Here is a 13618-nt window from a genome sequence, read left to right as displayed (position 1 = left end):
AAGGCTTTTGCAATGTCTTAAATCCGTAGAGAGAACGATGTGAGAGGTAAAAAGCAATTGCTCCAGGTGAGGCTCGAACTCACAACCCCGGCATAGCTCAGAGATACCGTCTTATAAGTACCGTGCGCTAACCAAATGCGCCACTGGAGCTGTTGCAATCAAGACTTCTGCAATGTCTTAAATACGTAGAGAGAACGATGTGAGAGGTAAAAAGCAATTGCTCCAGGTGAGGCTCGAACTCACAACCTCGGCATAGCTCAGAGATACTGTCTTATAAGTACCGTGCGGTAACCAATTGCGCCACTGGAGCTGTTGTAATCAAGGCTTCTGCAATGTCTTAAATACGTAGAGATAACGAATTGAGAGGTAAAAAGCAATTGCTCCAGGTGAGGCTCGAACTCACAACCCCGGCATAGCTCAGAGATACTGTCTTATAAGTACCGTGCGCTAACCAATTGCGCCACTGGAGCTGTTGCAATCAAGCTGCAATGTCTTAAATACGTAGAGAGAACGATGTGAGAGGTAAAAAGCAATTGCTCCAGGTGAGGCTCGAACTCACAACCCCGGCATAGCTCAGAGATACTGTCTTATAAGTACCGTGCGCTAACCAATTTCGCCACTGGAGCTGTTGCAATCAAGCTGCAATGTCTTAAATACGTAGAGAGAACGATGTGAGAGGTAAAAAGCAATTGCTCCAGGGGAGGCTCGAACTCACAACCCCGGCATAGCTCAGAGACACTGTCTTATAAGTACCGTGCGCTAACCAATTGCGCCACTGGAGCTGTTGTAATCAAGGCTTCTGCAATGTCTTAAATACGTAGAGAACGATGTGAGAGGTAAAAAGCAATTGCTCCAGGTGAGGCTCGAACTCACAACCCCGGCATAGCTCAGAGATACTGTCTTATAAGTACCGTGCGCTAACCAATTGCGCCACTGGAGCTGTTGTAATTAAGGCTTCTGGAATGTCTTAAATACGTTGAGAGAACGATGTGAGAGGTAAAAAGCAATTGCTCCAGGGGATGATCGAACTCACAACCCCGGCATAGCTCAAAGATACTGTCTTATAATTACCGTGCGCTAACCAATTGCGCCACTGGAGCTGTTGTAATCAAGGCTTCTGCAATGTCTTAAATACGTAGAGAGAACGATGTGAGAGGTAAAAAGCAATTGCTCCGGGTGAGGCTCGAACTCACAACCCCGGCATAGCTCAGAGATACTGTCTTATAAGTACCGTGCGCTAACCAATTGCTCCACTGGAGCTGTTGTAATCAAGGCTTCTGCAATGTCTTAAATACGTAGAGAGAACGATGTGAGAGGTAAAAACAATTGCTCCAGGTGAGGCTCGAACTCACAACCCCGGCATAGCTCAGAGACACTGTCTTATAAGTACCGTGCGCTAACCAATTGCGCCACTGGAGCTGTTGTAATCAAGGCTTCTGCAATGTCTTAAATACGTAGAGAACGATGTGAGAGGTAAAAAGCAATTGCTCCAGGTGAGGCTCGAACTCACAACCCCGGCATAGCTCAGAGATACTGTCTTATAAGTACCGTGCGCTAACCAATTGCGCCACTGGAGCTGATGTAATCAAGGCTTCTGGAATGTCTTAAATACGTTGAGAGAACGATGTGAGAGGTAAAAAGCAATTGCTCCAGGGGAGGATCGAACTCACAACCCCGGCATAGCTCAGAGATACTGTCTTATAATTACCGTGCGCTAACCAATTGCGCCACTGGAGCTGTTGTAATCAAGGCTTCTGCAATGTCTTAAATACGTAGAGAGAACGATGTGAGAGGTAAAAAGCAATTGCTCCAGGTGAGGCTCGAACTCACAACCCCGGCATAGCTCAGAGATACTGTCTTATAAGTACCGTGCGCTAACCAATTGCTCCACTGGAGCTGTTGTAATCAAGGCTTCTGCAATGTCTTAAATACGTAGAGAGAACGATGTGAGAGGTAAAAACAATTGTTCCAGGTGAGGCTCGAACTCACAACCCCGGCATAGCTCAGAGATACTGTCTTATAAGTACCGTGCGCTAACCAATTGCGCCACTGGAGCTGTTGTAATCAAGGCTTTTGCAATGTCTTAAATCCGTAGAGAGAACGATGTGAGAGGTAAAAAGCAATTGCTCCAGGTGAGGCTCGAACTCACAACCCCGGCATAGCTCAGAGATACTGTCTTATAAGTACCGTGCGCTAACCAAATGCGCCACTGGAGCTGTTGCAATCAAGACTTCTGCAATGTCCTAAATACGTAGAGAGAACGATGTGAGAGGTAAAAAGCAATTGCTCCAGGTGAGATCGAACTCACAACCCCGGCATAGCTCAGAGATACTGTCTTATAAGTACCTAGCGCTAACCAATTGCGCCACTGGAGCTGTTGTAATCAAGGCTTCTGCAATGTCTTAAATACGTAGAGAGAACGATGTGAGAGGTAAAAAGCAATTGCTCCAGGTGAGGCTCGAACTCACAACCCCGGCATAGCTCAGAGATACTGTCTTATAAGTACCGTGCGCTAACCAATTGCGCCACTGGAGCGGTTGTAATCAAAGCTGCTGCAATGTCTTAAATACGTAGAGAGAACGATGTCAGAGGGAAAAAAGCAATTGCTCCAGGTGAGGCTCGAACTCAACACCCCGGCATAGCTCAGAGGTACTGTTTTATAAATACCGTGTGCTAACCAATTGCGGCACTGCAGCTGTTGTAATCAAGGCTTCTGCAATGTCTTAAATACGTAGAGAGAACGATGTCAGAGGGAAAAAAGCAATTGCTCCAGGTGAGGCTCGAACTCACAACCCCGGCATAGCTCAGAGATACTGTCTTATAAGTACCGTGCGCTAACCAATTGCGCCACTGGAGCTGTTGTAATCAAGGCTTCTGCAATGTCTAAAATACGTAGAGAGAACGATGTGACAGGGGAAAAAGCAATTGCTCCAGGTGAGGCTCGAACTCACAACCCTGGTATAGCTCAGAGATACTATCTTATAAGTACCGTGCGCTAACCAATTGCTCCACTGGAGCTGTTGTAATCAAGGCTTCTGCAATGTCCTAATTACGTAGAGAGAACGATGTGAGAGGGAAAAAAGCAATTGCTCCAGGTGAGGCTCGAACTCACAACCCCGGCATAGCTCAGAGATACTGTCTTATAAGTACCGTGCGCTAACCAATTGCGCCACTGGAACTGTTGTAATCAAGGCTTCTGCAATGTCTTAAATACGTAGAGAGAACGATGTCACAGGGAAAATAGCAATTGCTCCAGGTGAGGCTCGAACTCACAACCCCGGCATAGCTCAGAGATATTGTCTTATAAGTACCGTGCGCTAACCAATTGCGCCAGTGGAGCTGTTGCAATCAATACTTTTGCAATGTCTTAAATACGTAGAGAGAACGATGTGAGAGGTAAAAAGCAATTGCTCCAGGTGAGGCTCAAACTCACAACCCCGGCATAGCTCAGAGATACTGTCTTATAAGTACCGTGCGCTAACCAATTGCGCCACTGGAGCTGTTGAAGTCAAGGCTTCCGCAATGTCTTAAATACGTAGAGAGAACGATGTGAGAGGTAAAAAGCAATTGCTCCAGGTGAGGCTCGAACTCACAACCCCGGCATAGCTCAGAGATACTGTCTTATAAGTACCGTGCGCTAACCAATTGCTCCACTGGAGCTGTTGTAATCAAGGCTTCTGCAATGTCTTAAATACGTAGAGAGAACGATGTGAGAGGTAAAAACAATTGCTCCAGGTGAGGCTCGAACTCACAACCCCGGCATAGCTCAGAGATACTGTCTTATAAGTACCGTGCGCTAACCAATTGCGCCACTGGAGCTGTTGTAATCAAGGCTTTTGCAATGTCTTAAATCCGTAGAGAGAACGATGTGAGAGGTAAAAAGCAATTGCTCCAGGTGAGGCTCGAACTCACAACCCCGGCATAGCTCAGAGATACTGTCTTATAAGTACCGTGCGCTAACCAAATGCGCCACTGGAGCTGTTGCTATCAAGACTTCTGCAATGTCTTAAATACGTAGAGAGAACGATGTGAGAGGTAAAAAGCAATTGCTCCAGGTGAGGCTCGAACTCACAACCTCGGCATAGCTCAGAGATACTGTCTTATAAGTACCGTGCGGTAACCAATTGCGCCACTGGAGCTGTTGTAATCAAGGCTTCTGCAATGTCTTAAATACGTAGAGATAACGAAGTGAGAGGTAAAAAGCAATTGCTCCAGGTGAGGCTCGAACTCACAACCCCGGCATAGCTCAGAGATACTGTCTTATAAGTACCGTGCGCTAACCAATTGCGCCACTGGAGCTGTTGCAATCAAGCTGCAATGTCTTAAATACGTAGAGAGAACGATGTGAGAGGTAAAAAGCAATTGCTCCAGGTGAGGCTCGAACTCACAACCCCGGCATAGCTCAGAGATACTGTCTTATAAGTACCGTGCGCTAACCAATTGCGCCACTGGAGCTGTTGCAATCAAGCTGCAATGTCTTAAATACGTAGAGAGAACGATGTGAGAGGTAAAAAGCAATTGCTCCAGGGGAGGCTCGAACTCACAACCCCGGCATAGCTCAGAGACACTGTCTTATAAGTACCGTGCGCTAACCAATTGCGCCACTGGAGCTGTTGTAATCAAGGCTTCTGCAATGTCTTAAATACGTAGAGAACGATGTGAGAGGTAAAAAGCAATTGCTCCAGGTGAGGCTCGAACTCACAACCCCAGCATAGCTCAGAGATACTGTCTTATAAGTACCGTGCGCTAACCAATTGCGCCACTGGAGCTGTTGTAATCAAGGCTTCTGGAATGTCTTAAATCCGTAGAGAGAACGATGTGAGAGGTAAAAAGCAATTGCTCCAGGTGAGGCCCGAACTCACAACCCCGGAATAGCTCAGAGATACTGTCTTATAAGTACCGTGCGCTAACCAATTGCGCCACTGGAGCTGTTGCAATCAAGACTTCTGCAATGTCTTAAATACGTAGAGAGAACGATGTGAGAGGTAAAAAGCAATTGCTGCAGGTGAGGCTCGAACTCACAACCTCGGCATAGCTCAGAGATACTGTCTTATAAGTACCGTGCGGTAACCAATTGCGCCACTGGAGCTGTTGTAATCAAGGCTTCTGCAATGTCTTAAATACGTAGAGATAACGAAGTGAGAGGTAAAAAGCAATTGCTCCAGGTGAGGCTCGAACTCACAACCCCGGCATAGCTCAGAGATACTGTCTTATAAGTACCGTGCGCAAACCAATTGCGCCACTGGAGCTGTTGCAATCAAGCTGCAATGTCTTAAATACGTAGAGAGAACGATGTGAGAGGTAAAAAGCAATTGCTCCAGGTGAGGCTCGAACTCACAACCCCGGCATAGCTCAGAGATACTGTCTTATAAGTACCGTGCGCTAACCAATTGCACCACTGGAGCTGTTGTAATCAAGGTTTCTGCAATGTCTTAAATACGTTGAGAGAACGATGTGAGAGGTAAAAAGCAATTGCTCCAGGGGAGGCTCGAACTCACAACCCCGGCATAGCTCAGAGACACTGTCTTATAATTACCGTGCGCTAACCAATTGCGCAACTGGAGCTGTTGTAATCAAGGCTTCTGCAATGTCTTAAATACGTAGAGAGAACGATGTGAGAGGTAAAAAGCAATTGCTCCAGGTGAGGCTCGAACTCACAACCCCGGCATAGCTCAGAGATACTGTCTTATAAGTACCGTGCGCTAACCAATTGCGCCAGTGGAGCTGTTGCAATCAATACTTTTGCAATGTCTTAAATACGTAGAGAGAACGATGTGAGAGGTAAAAAGCAATTGCTCCAGGTGAGGCTCAAACTCACAACCCCGGCATAGCTCAGAGATACTGTCTTATAAGTACCGTGCGCTAACCAATTGCGCCACTGGAGCTGTTGAAGTCAAGGCTTCCGCAATGTCTTAAATACGTAGAGAGAACGATGTGAGAGGTAAAAAGCAATTGCTCCAGGTGAGGCTCGAACTCACAACCCCGGCATAGCTCAGAGATACTGTCTTATAAGTACCGTGCGCTAACCAATTACTCCACTGGAGCTGTTGTAATCAAGGCTTCTGCAATGTCTTAAATACTTAGAGAGAACGATGTGAGAGGTAAAAACAATTGCTCCAGGTGAGGCTCGAACTCACAACCCCGGCATAGCTCAGAGATACTGTCTTATAAGTACCGTGTGCTAACCAATTGCGCCACTGGAGCTGTTGTAATCAAGGCTTTTGCAATGTCTTAAATCCGTAGAGAGAACGATGTGAGAGGTAAAAAGCAATTGCTCCAGGTGAGGCTCGAACTCACAACCCCGGCATAGCTCAGAGATACTGTCTTATAAGTACCGTGCGCTAACCAATTGCGCCACTGGAGCTGTTGCAATCAAGCTGCAATGTCTTAAATACGTAGAGAGAACGATGTGAGAGGTAAAAAGCAATTGCTCCAGGTGAGGCTCGAACTCACAACCCAGGCATAGCTCAGAGATACTGTCTTATAAGTACCGTGCGGTAACCAATTTTGCCACTGGAGCTGTTGTAATCAAGCTGCAATGTCTTAAATACGTAGAGAGAAGGATGTGAGAGGTAAAAAGCAATTGATCCAGGTGAGGCTCGAACTCACAACCCCAGCATAGCTCAGAGATACTGTCTTATAAGTACCGTGCGCTAACCAATTGCGCCACTGGAGCTGTTGTAATCAAGGCTTCTGCAATGTATTAAATCCGTAGAGAGAACGATGTGAGAGGGAAAAAGCAATTGCTCCAGGTGAGGGTCGAACTCACAACCCCGGCATAGCTCAGAGATACTGTCTTATAAGTACTGTGCGCTAACCAATTGCGCTACTGGAGCTGTTGAAATCAAAGCTTCTGCAATGTCTTAAATACGTAGAGAAAACGATACGGTAACCAATTGCGCCACTGGAGCTGTTGAAATCAAGGCTTTTGCAATGTCCTAAATACGTAGAGAGAACGATGTGAGAGGTAAAAAGCAATTGCTCCAGGTGAGGCTCGAACTCACAACCGCGGCATAGCTCAGTGATACTGTCTTATAAGTACCGTGCGCTAACCAATTGCGCCACTGGAGCTGTTGTAATCAAGGCTTTTGCAATGTCCTAAATACGTAGAGAGAACGATGTGAGAGGTAAAAAGCAATTGCTCCAGGTGAGGCTCGAACTCACAACCCCGGCATAGCTCAGAGATACTGTCTTATAAGTACCGTGCGCTAACCAATTGCGCCACTGGAGCGGTTGTAATCAAGGCTTCTGCAATGTCTTAAATACGTAGAGAGAACGATGTGAGAGGTAAAAAGCAATTGCTCCAGGTGAGGCTCGAACTCACAACCCCGGCATAGCTCAGAGATACTGTCTTATAAGTACCGTGCGCTAACCAATTGCGCCACTGGAGCGGTTGTAATCAAAGCTGCTGCAATGTCTTAAATACGTAGAGAGAACGATGTCAGAGGGAAAAAAGCAATTGCTCCAGGTGAGGCTCGAACTCAACACCCCGGCATAGCTCAGAGGTACTGTTTTATAAATACCGTGTGCTAACCAATTGCGGCACTGCAGCTGTTGTAATCAAGGCTTCTGCAATGTCTTAAATACGTAGAGAGAACGATGTCAGAGGGAAAAAAGCAATTGCTCCAGGTGAGGCTCGAACTCACAACCCCGGCATAGCTCAGAGACACTGTCTTATAAGTACCGTGCGCTAACCAATTGCGCCACTGGAGCTGTTGTAATCAAGGCTTCTGCAATGTCTAAAATACGTAGAGAGAACGATGTGACAGGGGAAAAAGCAATTGCTCCAGGTGAGGCTCGAACTCACAACCCTGGTATAGCTCAGAGATACTATCTTATAAGTACCGTGCGCTAACCAATTGCTCCACTGGAGCTGTTGTAATCAAGGCTTCTGCAATGTCCTAATTACGTAGAGAGAACGATGTGAGAGGGAAAAAAGCAATTGCTCCAGGTGAGGCTCGAACTCACAACCCCGGCATAGCTCAGAGATACTGTCTTATAAGTACCGTGCGCTAACCAATTGCGCCACTGGAACTGTTGTAATCAAGGCTTCTGCAATGTCTTAAATACGTAGAGAGAACGATGTCACAGGGAAAATAGCAATTGCTCCAGGTGAGGCTCGAACTCACAACCCCGGCATAGCTCAGAGATACTGTCTTATAAGTACCGTGCGCTAACCAATTGCGCCAGTGGAGCTGTTGCAATCAATACTTTTGCAATGTCTTAAATACGTAGAGAGAACGATGTGAGAGGTAAAAAGCAATTGCTCCAGGTGAGGCTCAAACTCACAACCCCGGCATAGCTCAGAGATACTGTCTTATAAGTACCGTGCGCTAACCAATTGCGCCACTGGAGCTGTTGAAGTCAAGGCTTCCGCAATGTCTTAAATACGTAGAGAGAACGATGTGAGAGGTAAAAAGCAATTGCTCCAGGTGAGGCTCGAACTCACAACCTCGGCATAGCTCAGAGATACTGTCTTATAAGTACCGTGCGGTAACCAATTGCGCCACTGGAGCTGTTGTAATCAAGGCTTCTGCAATGTCTTAAATACGTAGAGATAACGAAGTGAGAGGTAAAAAGCAATTGCTCCAGGTGAGGCTCGAACTCACAACCCCGGCATAGCTCAGAGATACTGTCTTATAAGTACCGTGCGCTAACCAATTGCGCCACTGGAGCTGTTGCAATCAAGCTGCAATGTCTTAAATACGTAGAGAGAACGATGTGAGAGGTAAAAAGCAATTGCTCCAGGTGAGGCTCGAACTCACAACCCCGGCATAGCTCAGAGATACTGTCTTATAAGTACCGTGCGCTAACCAATTGCGCCACTGGAGCTGTTGCAATCAAGCTGCAATGTCTTAAATACGTAGAGAGAACGATGTGAGAGGTAAAAAGCAATTGCTCCAGGGGAGGCTCGAACTCACAACCCCGGCATAGCTCAGAGACACTGTCTTATAAGTACCGTGCGCTAACCAATTGCGCCACTGGAGCTGTTGTAATCAAGGCTTCTGCAATGTCTTAAATACGTAGAGAACGATGTGAGAGGTAAAAAGCAATTGCTCCAGGTGAGGCTCGAACTCACAACCCCAGCATAGCTCAGAGATACTGTCTTATAAGTACCGTGCGCTAACCAATTGCGCCACTGGAGCTGTTGTAATCAAGGCTTCTGGAATGTCTTAAATCCGTAGAGAGAACGATGTGAGAGGTAAAAAGCAATTGCTCCAGGTGAGGCCCGAACTCACAACCCCGGCATAGCTCAGAGATACTGTCTTATAAGTACCGTGCGCTAACCAATTGCGCCACTGGAGCTGTTGCAATCAAGACTTCTGCAATGTCTTAAATACGTAGAGAGAACGATGTGAGAGGTAAAAAGCAATTGCTGCAGGTGAGGCTCGAACTCACAACCTCGGCATAGCTCAGAGATACTGTCTTATAAGTACCGTGCGGTAACCAATTGCGCCACTGGAGCTGTTGTAATCAAGGCTTCTGCAATGTCTTAAATACGTAGAGATAACGAAGTGAGAGGTAAAAAGCAATTGCTCCAGGTGAGGCTCGAACTCACAACCCCGGCATAGCTCAGAGATACTGTCTTATAAGTACCGTGCGCAAACCAATTGCGCCACTGGAGCTGTTGCAATCAAGCTGCAATGTCTTAAATACGTAGAGAGAACGATGTGAGAGGTAAAAAGCAATTGCTCCAGGTGAGGCTCGAACTCACAACCCCGGCATAGCTCAGAGATACTGTCTTATAAGTACCGTGCGCTAACCAATTGCACCACTGGGGCTGTTGTAATCAAGGTTTCTGCAATGTCTTAAATACGTTGAGAGAACGATGTGAGAGGTAAAAAGCAATTGCTCCAGGGGAGGCTCGAACTCACAACCCCGGCATAGCTCAGAGACACTGTCTTATAATTACCGTGCGCTAACCAATTGCGCAACTGGAGCTGTTGTAATCAAGGCTTCTGCAATGTCTTAAATACGTAGAGAGAACGATGTGAGAGGTAAAAAGCAATTGCTCCAGGTGAGGCTCGAACTCACAACCCCGGCATAGCTCAGAGATACTGTCTTATAAGTACCGTGCGCTAACCAATTGCGCCAGTGGAGCTGTTGCAATCAATACTTTTGCAATGTCTTAAATACGTAGAGAGAACGATGTGAGAGGTAAAAAGCAATTGCTCCAGGTGAGGCTCAAACTCACAACCCCGGCATAGCTCAGAGATACTGTCTTATAAGTACCGTGCGCTAACCAATTGCGCCACTGGAGCTGTTGAAGTCAAGGCTTCCGCAATGTCTTAAATACGTAGAGAGAACGATGTGAGAGGTAAAAAGCAATTGCTCCAGGTGAGGCTCGAACTCACAACCCCGGCATAGCTCAGAGATACTGTCTTATAAGTACCGTGCGCTAACCAATTGCTCCACTGGAGCTGTTGTAATCAAGGCTTCTGCAATGTCTTAAATACTTAGAGAGAACGATGTGAGAGGTAAAAACAATTGCTCCAGGTGAGGCTCGAACTCACAACCCCGCATAGCTCAGAGATACTGTCTTATAAGTACCGTGCGCTAACCAATTGCGCCACTGGAGCTGTTGTAATCAAGGCTTTTGCAATGTCTTAAATCCGTAGAGAGAACGATGTGAGAGGTAAAAAGCAATTGCTCCAGGTGAGGCTCGAACTCACAACCCCGGCATAGCTCAGAGATACTGTCTTATAAGTACCGTGCGCTAACCAATTGCGCCACTGGAGCTGTTGCAATCAAGCTGCAATGTCTTAAATACGTAGAGAGAACGATGTGAGAGGTAAAAAGCAATTGCTCCAGGTGAGGCTCGAACTCACAACCCAGGCATAGCTCAGAGATACTGTCTTATAAGTACCGTGCGGTAACCAATTTTGCCACTGGAGCTGTTGTAATCAAGCTGCAATGTCTTAAATACGTAGAGAGAAGGATGTGAGAGGTAAAAAGCAATTGATCCAGGTGAGGCTCGAACTCACAACCCCAGCATAGCTCAGAGATACTGTCTTATAAGTACCGTGCGCTAACCAATTGCGCCACTGGAGCTGTTGTAATCAAGGCTTCTGCAATGTATTAAATCCGTAGAGAGAACGATGTGAGAGGGAAAAAGCAATTGCTCCAGGTGAGGGTCGAACTCACAACCCCGGCATAGCTCAGAGATACTGTCTTATAAGTACTGTGCGCTAACCAATTGCGCTACTGGAGCTGTTGAAATCAAAGCTTCTGCAATGTCTTAAATACGTAGAGAAAACGATACGGTAACCAATTGCGCCACTGGAGCTGTTGAAATCAAGGCTTTTGCAATGTCCTAAATACGTAGAGAGAACGATGTGAGAGGTAAAAAGCAATTGCTCCAGGTGAGGCTCGAACTCACAACCGCGGCATAGCTCAGTGATACTGTCTTATAAGTACCGTGCGCTAACCAATTGCGCCACTGGAGCTGTTGTAATCAAGGCTTTTGCAATGTCCTAAATACGTAGAGAGAACGATGTGAGAGGTAAAAAGCAATTGCTCCAGGTGAGGCTCGAACTCACAACCCCGGCATAGCTCAGAGATACTGTCTTATAAGTACCGTGCGCTAACCAATTGCGCCACTGGAGCGGTTGTAATCAAGGCTTCTGCAATGTCTTAAATACGTAGAGAGAACGATGTGAGAGGTAAAAAGCAATTGCTCCAGGTGAGGCTCGAACTCACAACCCTGCATAGCTCAGAGATACTGTCCTATAAGTACCGTGCGTTAACCAATTGCGCCACTGGAGCTGTAGTAATCAAGGCTTCTGCAATGTCTTAAATACGTAGAGAGAACGATGTGAGAGGTAAAAAGCAATTGCTCCAGGTGAGGCTCGAACTCACAACCCCGGCATAGCTCAGAGATACTGTCTTATAAGTACCGTGCGCTAACCAATTGCGCCACTGGAGCTGTTGCAATCAAGACTTCTGCAATGTCTTAAATACGTAGAGAGAACGATGTGAGAGGTAAAAAGCAATTGCTCCAGGTGAGGCTCGAACTCACAACCCCGGCGTAGCTCAGAGATACTGTCTTATAAGTACCGTGCGCTAACCAATTGCGCCACTGGAGCTCTTGTAATCAAGGATTCTGCAATGTCTTAAATACGTAGAGAGATCGATGTGAGAGGTAAAAAGCAATTGCTCCAGGTGAGGCTCGAACTCACAACCCCGGCATAGCTCAGAGATACTGTCTTATAAGTACCGTGCGCTAACCAATTGCGCCACTGGAGCTGTTGTAATCAAGCTGCAATGTCTCAAATACGTAGAGAGAACGATGTGAGAGGTAAAAAGCAATTGCTCCAGGTGAGGCTCGAACTCACAACCCCGGCGTAGCTCAGAGATACTGTCTTATAAGTACCGTGCGGTAACCAATTGCGCCACTGGAGCTGTTGTAATCAAGCTGCAATGTCTTAAATACGTAGAGAGAACGATGTGAGAGGTAAAAAGCAATTGCTCCAGGTGAGGCTCGAACTCACAACCCCGGCATAGCTGAGAGATACTGTCTTATAAGTACCGTGCGCTAACCAATTGCGCCACTGGAGCTGTTGTAATCAACGCTTCTGCAATGTATTAAATACGTAGAGAGAAAGATGTGAGAGGGAAAAATCAATTGCTCCAGATGAGGGTCGAACTCACAACCCCGGCATAGCTCAGAGATACTTTCTTATAAGTACTGTGCGCTAACCAATTGCGCTACTGGAGCTGTTGTAATCAAGGCTTCTGCAATGTCTTAAATACGTAGAGAGAACGATACGGTAACCAATTGCGCCACTGGAGCTGTTGAAATCAAGGCTTCTGCAATGTCTTAAACACGTAGAGAGAAAGATGTGAGAGGGAAAAAGCAATTGCTCCAGGTGAGGGTCGAACTCACAACCCCGGCATAGCTCAGAGATACTGTCTTATAAGTACTGTGCGCTAACCGATTGCGCTACTGGAGCTGTTGTAATCAAGGCTTCTGGAATGTCTTAAATACGTAGAGAGAACGATACGGTAACCAATTGCGCCACTGGAGCTGTTGAAATCAAGGCTTCTGCAATGTCTTAAATACGTAGAGAGAAAGATGTGAGAGGGAAAAAGCAATTGCTCCAGGTGAGGCTCGAACTCACAACCCCGGCATAGCTCAGAGATACTGTCTTATAAGTACCGTGCGCTAACCAATTGCGCCACTGGAGCTGTTGTAATCAAGGCTTCTGCAATGTCTTAAATACGTAGAGAGAACGATGTGAGAGGTAAAAAGCAATTGCTCCAGGTGAGGCTCGAACTCACAACCCCGGCATAGCTCAGAGATACTGTCTTATAAGTACCGTGCGCTAACCAATTGCGCCACTGGAGCTGTTGTAATCAAGGCTTCTGCAATGTATTAAATACGTAGAGAGAAAGATGTGAGAGGGAAAAAGCAATTGCTCCAGGTGAGGGTCGAACTCACAACCCCGGCATAGCTCAGAGATACTGTCTTATAAGTACTGTGCGCTAACCAATTGCGCTACTGGAGCTGTTGTAATCAAGGCTTCTGCAATGTCTTAAATACGTAGAGAGAACGATACGGTAACCAATTGCGCCACTGGAGCTGTTGAAATCAAGGCTTCTGCAATGTCTTAAATAC

The 13618-nt window shown here is 46.4% G+C and overlaps 1 protein-coding gene and 61 non-coding genes across 62 annotated transcripts in view; all 62 read right to left on the bottom strand.

Moving 5' to 3' along the window:
- LOC145992738 (tectonic-2-like) overlaps positions 1-13618 on the bottom strand; it is a 619016-nt gene that overhangs the window by 59578 nt on the left and 545820 nt on the right. The window lies entirely within an intron of this gene.
- Positions 59-150, bottom strand: TRNAI-UAU (transfer RNA isoleucine (anticodon UAU)). The gene is given in 2 exon segments: positions 59-94; positions 113-150. It is a non-coding gene; the product is annotated as a tRNA-Ile (tRNA).
- TRNAI-UAU (transfer RNA isoleucine (anticodon UAU)) lies at positions 219-310 on the bottom strand. Its single transcript is given in 2 exon segments — positions 219-254; positions 273-310. It is a non-coding gene; the product is annotated as a tRNA-Ile (tRNA).
- On the bottom strand, positions 379-470 carry TRNAI-UAU (transfer RNA isoleucine (anticodon UAU)). The gene is given in 2 exon segments: positions 379-414; positions 433-470. It is a non-coding gene; the product is annotated as a tRNA-Ile (tRNA).
- On the bottom strand, positions 535-626 carry TRNAI-UAU (transfer RNA isoleucine (anticodon UAU)). Its single transcript is given in 2 exon segments — positions 535-570; positions 589-626. It is a non-coding gene; the product is annotated as a tRNA-Ile (tRNA).
- Positions 691-782, bottom strand: TRNAI-UAU (transfer RNA isoleucine (anticodon UAU)). Its single transcript is given in 2 exon segments — positions 691-726; positions 745-782. It is a non-coding gene; the product is annotated as a tRNA-Ile (tRNA).
- Positions 849-940, bottom strand: TRNAI-UAU (transfer RNA isoleucine (anticodon UAU)). The gene is given in 2 exon segments: positions 849-884; positions 903-940. It is a non-coding gene; the product is annotated as a tRNA-Ile (tRNA).
- Positions 1328-1419, bottom strand: TRNAI-UAU (transfer RNA isoleucine (anticodon UAU)). Its single transcript is given in 2 exon segments — positions 1328-1363; positions 1382-1419. It is a non-coding gene; the product is annotated as a tRNA-Ile (tRNA).
- Positions 1486-1577, bottom strand: TRNAI-UAU (transfer RNA isoleucine (anticodon UAU)). The gene is given in 2 exon segments: positions 1486-1521; positions 1540-1577. It is a non-coding gene; the product is annotated as a tRNA-Ile (tRNA).
- Positions 1806-1897, bottom strand: TRNAI-UAU (transfer RNA isoleucine (anticodon UAU)). The gene is given in 2 exon segments: positions 1806-1841; positions 1860-1897. It is a non-coding gene; the product is annotated as a tRNA-Ile (tRNA).
- On the bottom strand, positions 1965-2056 carry TRNAI-UAU (transfer RNA isoleucine (anticodon UAU)). The gene is given in 2 exon segments: positions 1965-2000; positions 2019-2056. It is a non-coding gene; the product is annotated as a tRNA-Ile (tRNA).
- TRNAI-UAU (transfer RNA isoleucine (anticodon UAU)) lies at positions 2125-2216 on the bottom strand. The gene is given in 2 exon segments: positions 2125-2160; positions 2179-2216. It is a non-coding gene; the product is annotated as a tRNA-Ile (tRNA).
- TRNAI-UAU (transfer RNA isoleucine (anticodon UAU)) lies at positions 2444-2535 on the bottom strand. The gene is given in 2 exon segments: positions 2444-2479; positions 2498-2535. It is a non-coding gene; the product is annotated as a tRNA-Ile (tRNA).
- Positions 2766-2857, bottom strand: TRNAI-UAU (transfer RNA isoleucine (anticodon UAU)). Its single transcript is given in 2 exon segments — positions 2766-2801; positions 2820-2857. It is a non-coding gene; the product is annotated as a tRNA-Ile (tRNA).
- On the bottom strand, positions 3088-3179 carry TRNAI-UAU (transfer RNA isoleucine (anticodon UAU)). Its single transcript is given in 2 exon segments — positions 3088-3123; positions 3142-3179. It is a non-coding gene; the product is annotated as a tRNA-Ile (tRNA).
- Positions 3249-3340, bottom strand: TRNAI-UAU (transfer RNA isoleucine (anticodon UAU)). Its single transcript is given in 2 exon segments — positions 3249-3284; positions 3303-3340. It is a non-coding gene; the product is annotated as a tRNA-Ile (tRNA).
- Positions 3409-3500, bottom strand: TRNAI-UAU (transfer RNA isoleucine (anticodon UAU)). Its single transcript is given in 2 exon segments — positions 3409-3444; positions 3463-3500. It is a non-coding gene; the product is annotated as a tRNA-Ile (tRNA).
- Positions 3569-3660, bottom strand: TRNAI-UAU (transfer RNA isoleucine (anticodon UAU)). The gene is given in 2 exon segments: positions 3569-3604; positions 3623-3660. It is a non-coding gene; the product is annotated as a tRNA-Ile (tRNA).
- TRNAI-UAU (transfer RNA isoleucine (anticodon UAU)) lies at positions 3728-3819 on the bottom strand. Its single transcript is given in 2 exon segments — positions 3728-3763; positions 3782-3819. It is a non-coding gene; the product is annotated as a tRNA-Ile (tRNA).
- TRNAI-UAU (transfer RNA isoleucine (anticodon UAU)) lies at positions 3888-3979 on the bottom strand. Its single transcript is given in 2 exon segments — positions 3888-3923; positions 3942-3979. It is a non-coding gene; the product is annotated as a tRNA-Ile (tRNA).
- On the bottom strand, positions 4048-4139 carry TRNAI-UAU (transfer RNA isoleucine (anticodon UAU)). Its single transcript is given in 2 exon segments — positions 4048-4083; positions 4102-4139. It is a non-coding gene; the product is annotated as a tRNA-Ile (tRNA).
- Positions 4208-4299, bottom strand: TRNAI-UAU (transfer RNA isoleucine (anticodon UAU)). Its single transcript is given in 2 exon segments — positions 4208-4243; positions 4262-4299. It is a non-coding gene; the product is annotated as a tRNA-Ile (tRNA).
- Positions 4364-4455, bottom strand: TRNAI-UAU (transfer RNA isoleucine (anticodon UAU)). Its single transcript is given in 2 exon segments — positions 4364-4399; positions 4418-4455. It is a non-coding gene; the product is annotated as a tRNA-Ile (tRNA).
- On the bottom strand, positions 4520-4611 carry TRNAI-UAU (transfer RNA isoleucine (anticodon UAU)). Its single transcript is given in 2 exon segments — positions 4520-4555; positions 4574-4611. It is a non-coding gene; the product is annotated as a tRNA-Ile (tRNA).
- Positions 4678-4769, bottom strand: TRNAI-UAU (transfer RNA isoleucine (anticodon UAU)). Its single transcript is given in 2 exon segments — positions 4678-4713; positions 4732-4769. It is a non-coding gene; the product is annotated as a tRNA-Ile (tRNA).
- On the bottom strand, positions 5158-5249 carry TRNAI-UAU (transfer RNA isoleucine (anticodon UAU)). Its single transcript is given in 2 exon segments — positions 5158-5193; positions 5212-5249. It is a non-coding gene; the product is annotated as a tRNA-Ile (tRNA).
- On the bottom strand, positions 5314-5405 carry TRNAI-UAU (transfer RNA isoleucine (anticodon UAU)). The gene is given in 2 exon segments: positions 5314-5349; positions 5368-5405. It is a non-coding gene; the product is annotated as a tRNA-Ile (tRNA).
- On the bottom strand, positions 5634-5725 carry TRNAI-UAU (transfer RNA isoleucine (anticodon UAU)). The gene is given in 2 exon segments: positions 5634-5669; positions 5688-5725. It is a non-coding gene; the product is annotated as a tRNA-Ile (tRNA).
- Positions 5794-5885, bottom strand: TRNAI-UAU (transfer RNA isoleucine (anticodon UAU)). The gene is given in 2 exon segments: positions 5794-5829; positions 5848-5885. It is a non-coding gene; the product is annotated as a tRNA-Ile (tRNA).
- TRNAI-UAU (transfer RNA isoleucine (anticodon UAU)) lies at positions 6113-6204 on the bottom strand. Its single transcript is given in 2 exon segments — positions 6113-6148; positions 6167-6204. It is a non-coding gene; the product is annotated as a tRNA-Ile (tRNA).
- On the bottom strand, positions 6273-6364 carry TRNAI-UAU (transfer RNA isoleucine (anticodon UAU)). Its single transcript is given in 2 exon segments — positions 6273-6308; positions 6327-6364. It is a non-coding gene; the product is annotated as a tRNA-Ile (tRNA).
- TRNAI-UAU (transfer RNA isoleucine (anticodon UAU)) lies at positions 6745-6836 on the bottom strand. The gene is given in 2 exon segments: positions 6745-6780; positions 6799-6836. It is a non-coding gene; the product is annotated as a tRNA-Ile (tRNA).
- On the bottom strand, positions 6980-7071 carry TRNAI-UAU (transfer RNA isoleucine (anticodon UAU)). Its single transcript is given in 2 exon segments — positions 6980-7015; positions 7034-7071. It is a non-coding gene; the product is annotated as a tRNA-Ile (tRNA).
- TRNAI-UAU (transfer RNA isoleucine (anticodon UAU)) lies at positions 7140-7231 on the bottom strand. Its single transcript is given in 2 exon segments — positions 7140-7175; positions 7194-7231. It is a non-coding gene; the product is annotated as a tRNA-Ile (tRNA).
- Positions 7300-7391, bottom strand: TRNAI-UAU (transfer RNA isoleucine (anticodon UAU)). Its single transcript is given in 2 exon segments — positions 7300-7335; positions 7354-7391. It is a non-coding gene; the product is annotated as a tRNA-Ile (tRNA).
- Positions 7622-7713, bottom strand: TRNAI-UAU (transfer RNA isoleucine (anticodon UAU)). The gene is given in 2 exon segments: positions 7622-7657; positions 7676-7713. It is a non-coding gene; the product is annotated as a tRNA-Ile (tRNA).
- Positions 7944-8035, bottom strand: TRNAI-UAU (transfer RNA isoleucine (anticodon UAU)). Its single transcript is given in 2 exon segments — positions 7944-7979; positions 7998-8035. It is a non-coding gene; the product is annotated as a tRNA-Ile (tRNA).
- On the bottom strand, positions 8105-8196 carry TRNAI-UAU (transfer RNA isoleucine (anticodon UAU)). Its single transcript is given in 2 exon segments — positions 8105-8140; positions 8159-8196. It is a non-coding gene; the product is annotated as a tRNA-Ile (tRNA).
- On the bottom strand, positions 8265-8356 carry TRNAI-UAU (transfer RNA isoleucine (anticodon UAU)). The gene is given in 2 exon segments: positions 8265-8300; positions 8319-8356. It is a non-coding gene; the product is annotated as a tRNA-Ile (tRNA).
- On the bottom strand, positions 8425-8516 carry TRNAI-UAU (transfer RNA isoleucine (anticodon UAU)). Its single transcript is given in 2 exon segments — positions 8425-8460; positions 8479-8516. It is a non-coding gene; the product is annotated as a tRNA-Ile (tRNA).
- TRNAI-UAU (transfer RNA isoleucine (anticodon UAU)) lies at positions 8585-8676 on the bottom strand. The gene is given in 2 exon segments: positions 8585-8620; positions 8639-8676. It is a non-coding gene; the product is annotated as a tRNA-Ile (tRNA).
- On the bottom strand, positions 8741-8832 carry TRNAI-UAU (transfer RNA isoleucine (anticodon UAU)). The gene is given in 2 exon segments: positions 8741-8776; positions 8795-8832. It is a non-coding gene; the product is annotated as a tRNA-Ile (tRNA).
- TRNAI-UAU (transfer RNA isoleucine (anticodon UAU)) lies at positions 8897-8988 on the bottom strand. The gene is given in 2 exon segments: positions 8897-8932; positions 8951-8988. It is a non-coding gene; the product is annotated as a tRNA-Ile (tRNA).
- TRNAI-UAU (transfer RNA isoleucine (anticodon UAU)) lies at positions 9055-9146 on the bottom strand. The gene is given in 2 exon segments: positions 9055-9090; positions 9109-9146. It is a non-coding gene; the product is annotated as a tRNA-Ile (tRNA).
- On the bottom strand, positions 9215-9306 carry TRNAI-UAU (transfer RNA isoleucine (anticodon UAU)). Its single transcript is given in 2 exon segments — positions 9215-9250; positions 9269-9306. It is a non-coding gene; the product is annotated as a tRNA-Ile (tRNA).
- TRNAI-UAU (transfer RNA isoleucine (anticodon UAU)) lies at positions 9535-9626 on the bottom strand. The gene is given in 2 exon segments: positions 9535-9570; positions 9589-9626. It is a non-coding gene; the product is annotated as a tRNA-Ile (tRNA).
- On the bottom strand, positions 9691-9782 carry TRNAI-UAU (transfer RNA isoleucine (anticodon UAU)). Its single transcript is given in 2 exon segments — positions 9691-9726; positions 9745-9782. It is a non-coding gene; the product is annotated as a tRNA-Ile (tRNA).
- On the bottom strand, positions 10011-10102 carry TRNAI-UAU (transfer RNA isoleucine (anticodon UAU)). Its single transcript is given in 2 exon segments — positions 10011-10046; positions 10065-10102. It is a non-coding gene; the product is annotated as a tRNA-Ile (tRNA).
- Positions 10171-10262, bottom strand: TRNAI-UAU (transfer RNA isoleucine (anticodon UAU)). Its single transcript is given in 2 exon segments — positions 10171-10206; positions 10225-10262. It is a non-coding gene; the product is annotated as a tRNA-Ile (tRNA).
- Positions 10331-10422, bottom strand: TRNAI-UAU (transfer RNA isoleucine (anticodon UAU)). The gene is given in 2 exon segments: positions 10331-10366; positions 10385-10422. It is a non-coding gene; the product is annotated as a tRNA-Ile (tRNA).
- TRNAI-UAU (transfer RNA isoleucine (anticodon UAU)) lies at positions 10649-10740 on the bottom strand. Its single transcript is given in 2 exon segments — positions 10649-10684; positions 10703-10740. It is a non-coding gene; the product is annotated as a tRNA-Ile (tRNA).
- TRNAI-UAU (transfer RNA isoleucine (anticodon UAU)) lies at positions 11121-11212 on the bottom strand. Its single transcript is given in 2 exon segments — positions 11121-11156; positions 11175-11212. It is a non-coding gene; the product is annotated as a tRNA-Ile (tRNA).
- On the bottom strand, positions 11356-11447 carry TRNAI-UAU (transfer RNA isoleucine (anticodon UAU)). The gene is given in 2 exon segments: positions 11356-11391; positions 11410-11447. It is a non-coding gene; the product is annotated as a tRNA-Ile (tRNA).
- Positions 11516-11607, bottom strand: TRNAI-UAU (transfer RNA isoleucine (anticodon UAU)). Its single transcript is given in 2 exon segments — positions 11516-11551; positions 11570-11607. It is a non-coding gene; the product is annotated as a tRNA-Ile (tRNA).
- On the bottom strand, positions 11835-11926 carry TRNAI-UAU (transfer RNA isoleucine (anticodon UAU)). The gene is given in 2 exon segments: positions 11835-11870; positions 11889-11926. It is a non-coding gene; the product is annotated as a tRNA-Ile (tRNA).
- TRNAI-UAU (transfer RNA isoleucine (anticodon UAU)) lies at positions 11995-12086 on the bottom strand. Its single transcript is given in 2 exon segments — positions 11995-12030; positions 12049-12086. It is a non-coding gene; the product is annotated as a tRNA-Ile (tRNA).
- Positions 12155-12246, bottom strand: TRNAI-UAU (transfer RNA isoleucine (anticodon UAU)). The gene is given in 2 exon segments: positions 12155-12190; positions 12209-12246. It is a non-coding gene; the product is annotated as a tRNA-Ile (tRNA).
- TRNAI-UAU (transfer RNA isoleucine (anticodon UAU)) lies at positions 12467-12558 on the bottom strand. The gene is given in 2 exon segments: positions 12467-12502; positions 12521-12558. It is a non-coding gene; the product is annotated as a tRNA-Ile (tRNA).
- TRNAI-UAU (transfer RNA isoleucine (anticodon UAU)) lies at positions 12862-12953 on the bottom strand. The gene is given in 2 exon segments: positions 12862-12897; positions 12916-12953. It is a non-coding gene; the product is annotated as a tRNA-Ile (tRNA).
- TRNAI-UAU (transfer RNA isoleucine (anticodon UAU)) lies at positions 13097-13188 on the bottom strand. Its single transcript is given in 2 exon segments — positions 13097-13132; positions 13151-13188. It is a non-coding gene; the product is annotated as a tRNA-Ile (tRNA).
- On the bottom strand, positions 13257-13348 carry TRNAI-UAU (transfer RNA isoleucine (anticodon UAU)). Its single transcript is given in 2 exon segments — positions 13257-13292; positions 13311-13348. It is a non-coding gene; the product is annotated as a tRNA-Ile (tRNA).
- TRNAI-UAU (transfer RNA isoleucine (anticodon UAU)) lies at positions 13417-13508 on the bottom strand. Its single transcript is given in 2 exon segments — positions 13417-13452; positions 13471-13508. It is a non-coding gene; the product is annotated as a tRNA-Ile (tRNA).

The sequence above is a fragment of the Lepisma saccharinum genome, chromosome 9 (assembly GCF_977018435.1).
Source record: "Lepisma saccharinum chromosome 9, izLepSacc3.1, whole genome shotgun sequence".
In the NCBI taxonomy this organism is placed as follows: domain Eukaryota; kingdom Metazoa; phylum Arthropoda; class Insecta; order Zygentoma; family Lepismatidae; genus Lepisma; species Lepisma saccharinum.
The sequence above is the reverse complement of the archived record's forward strand: the minus strand, read 5'-3'. Positions and strand labels throughout refer to the sequence as shown.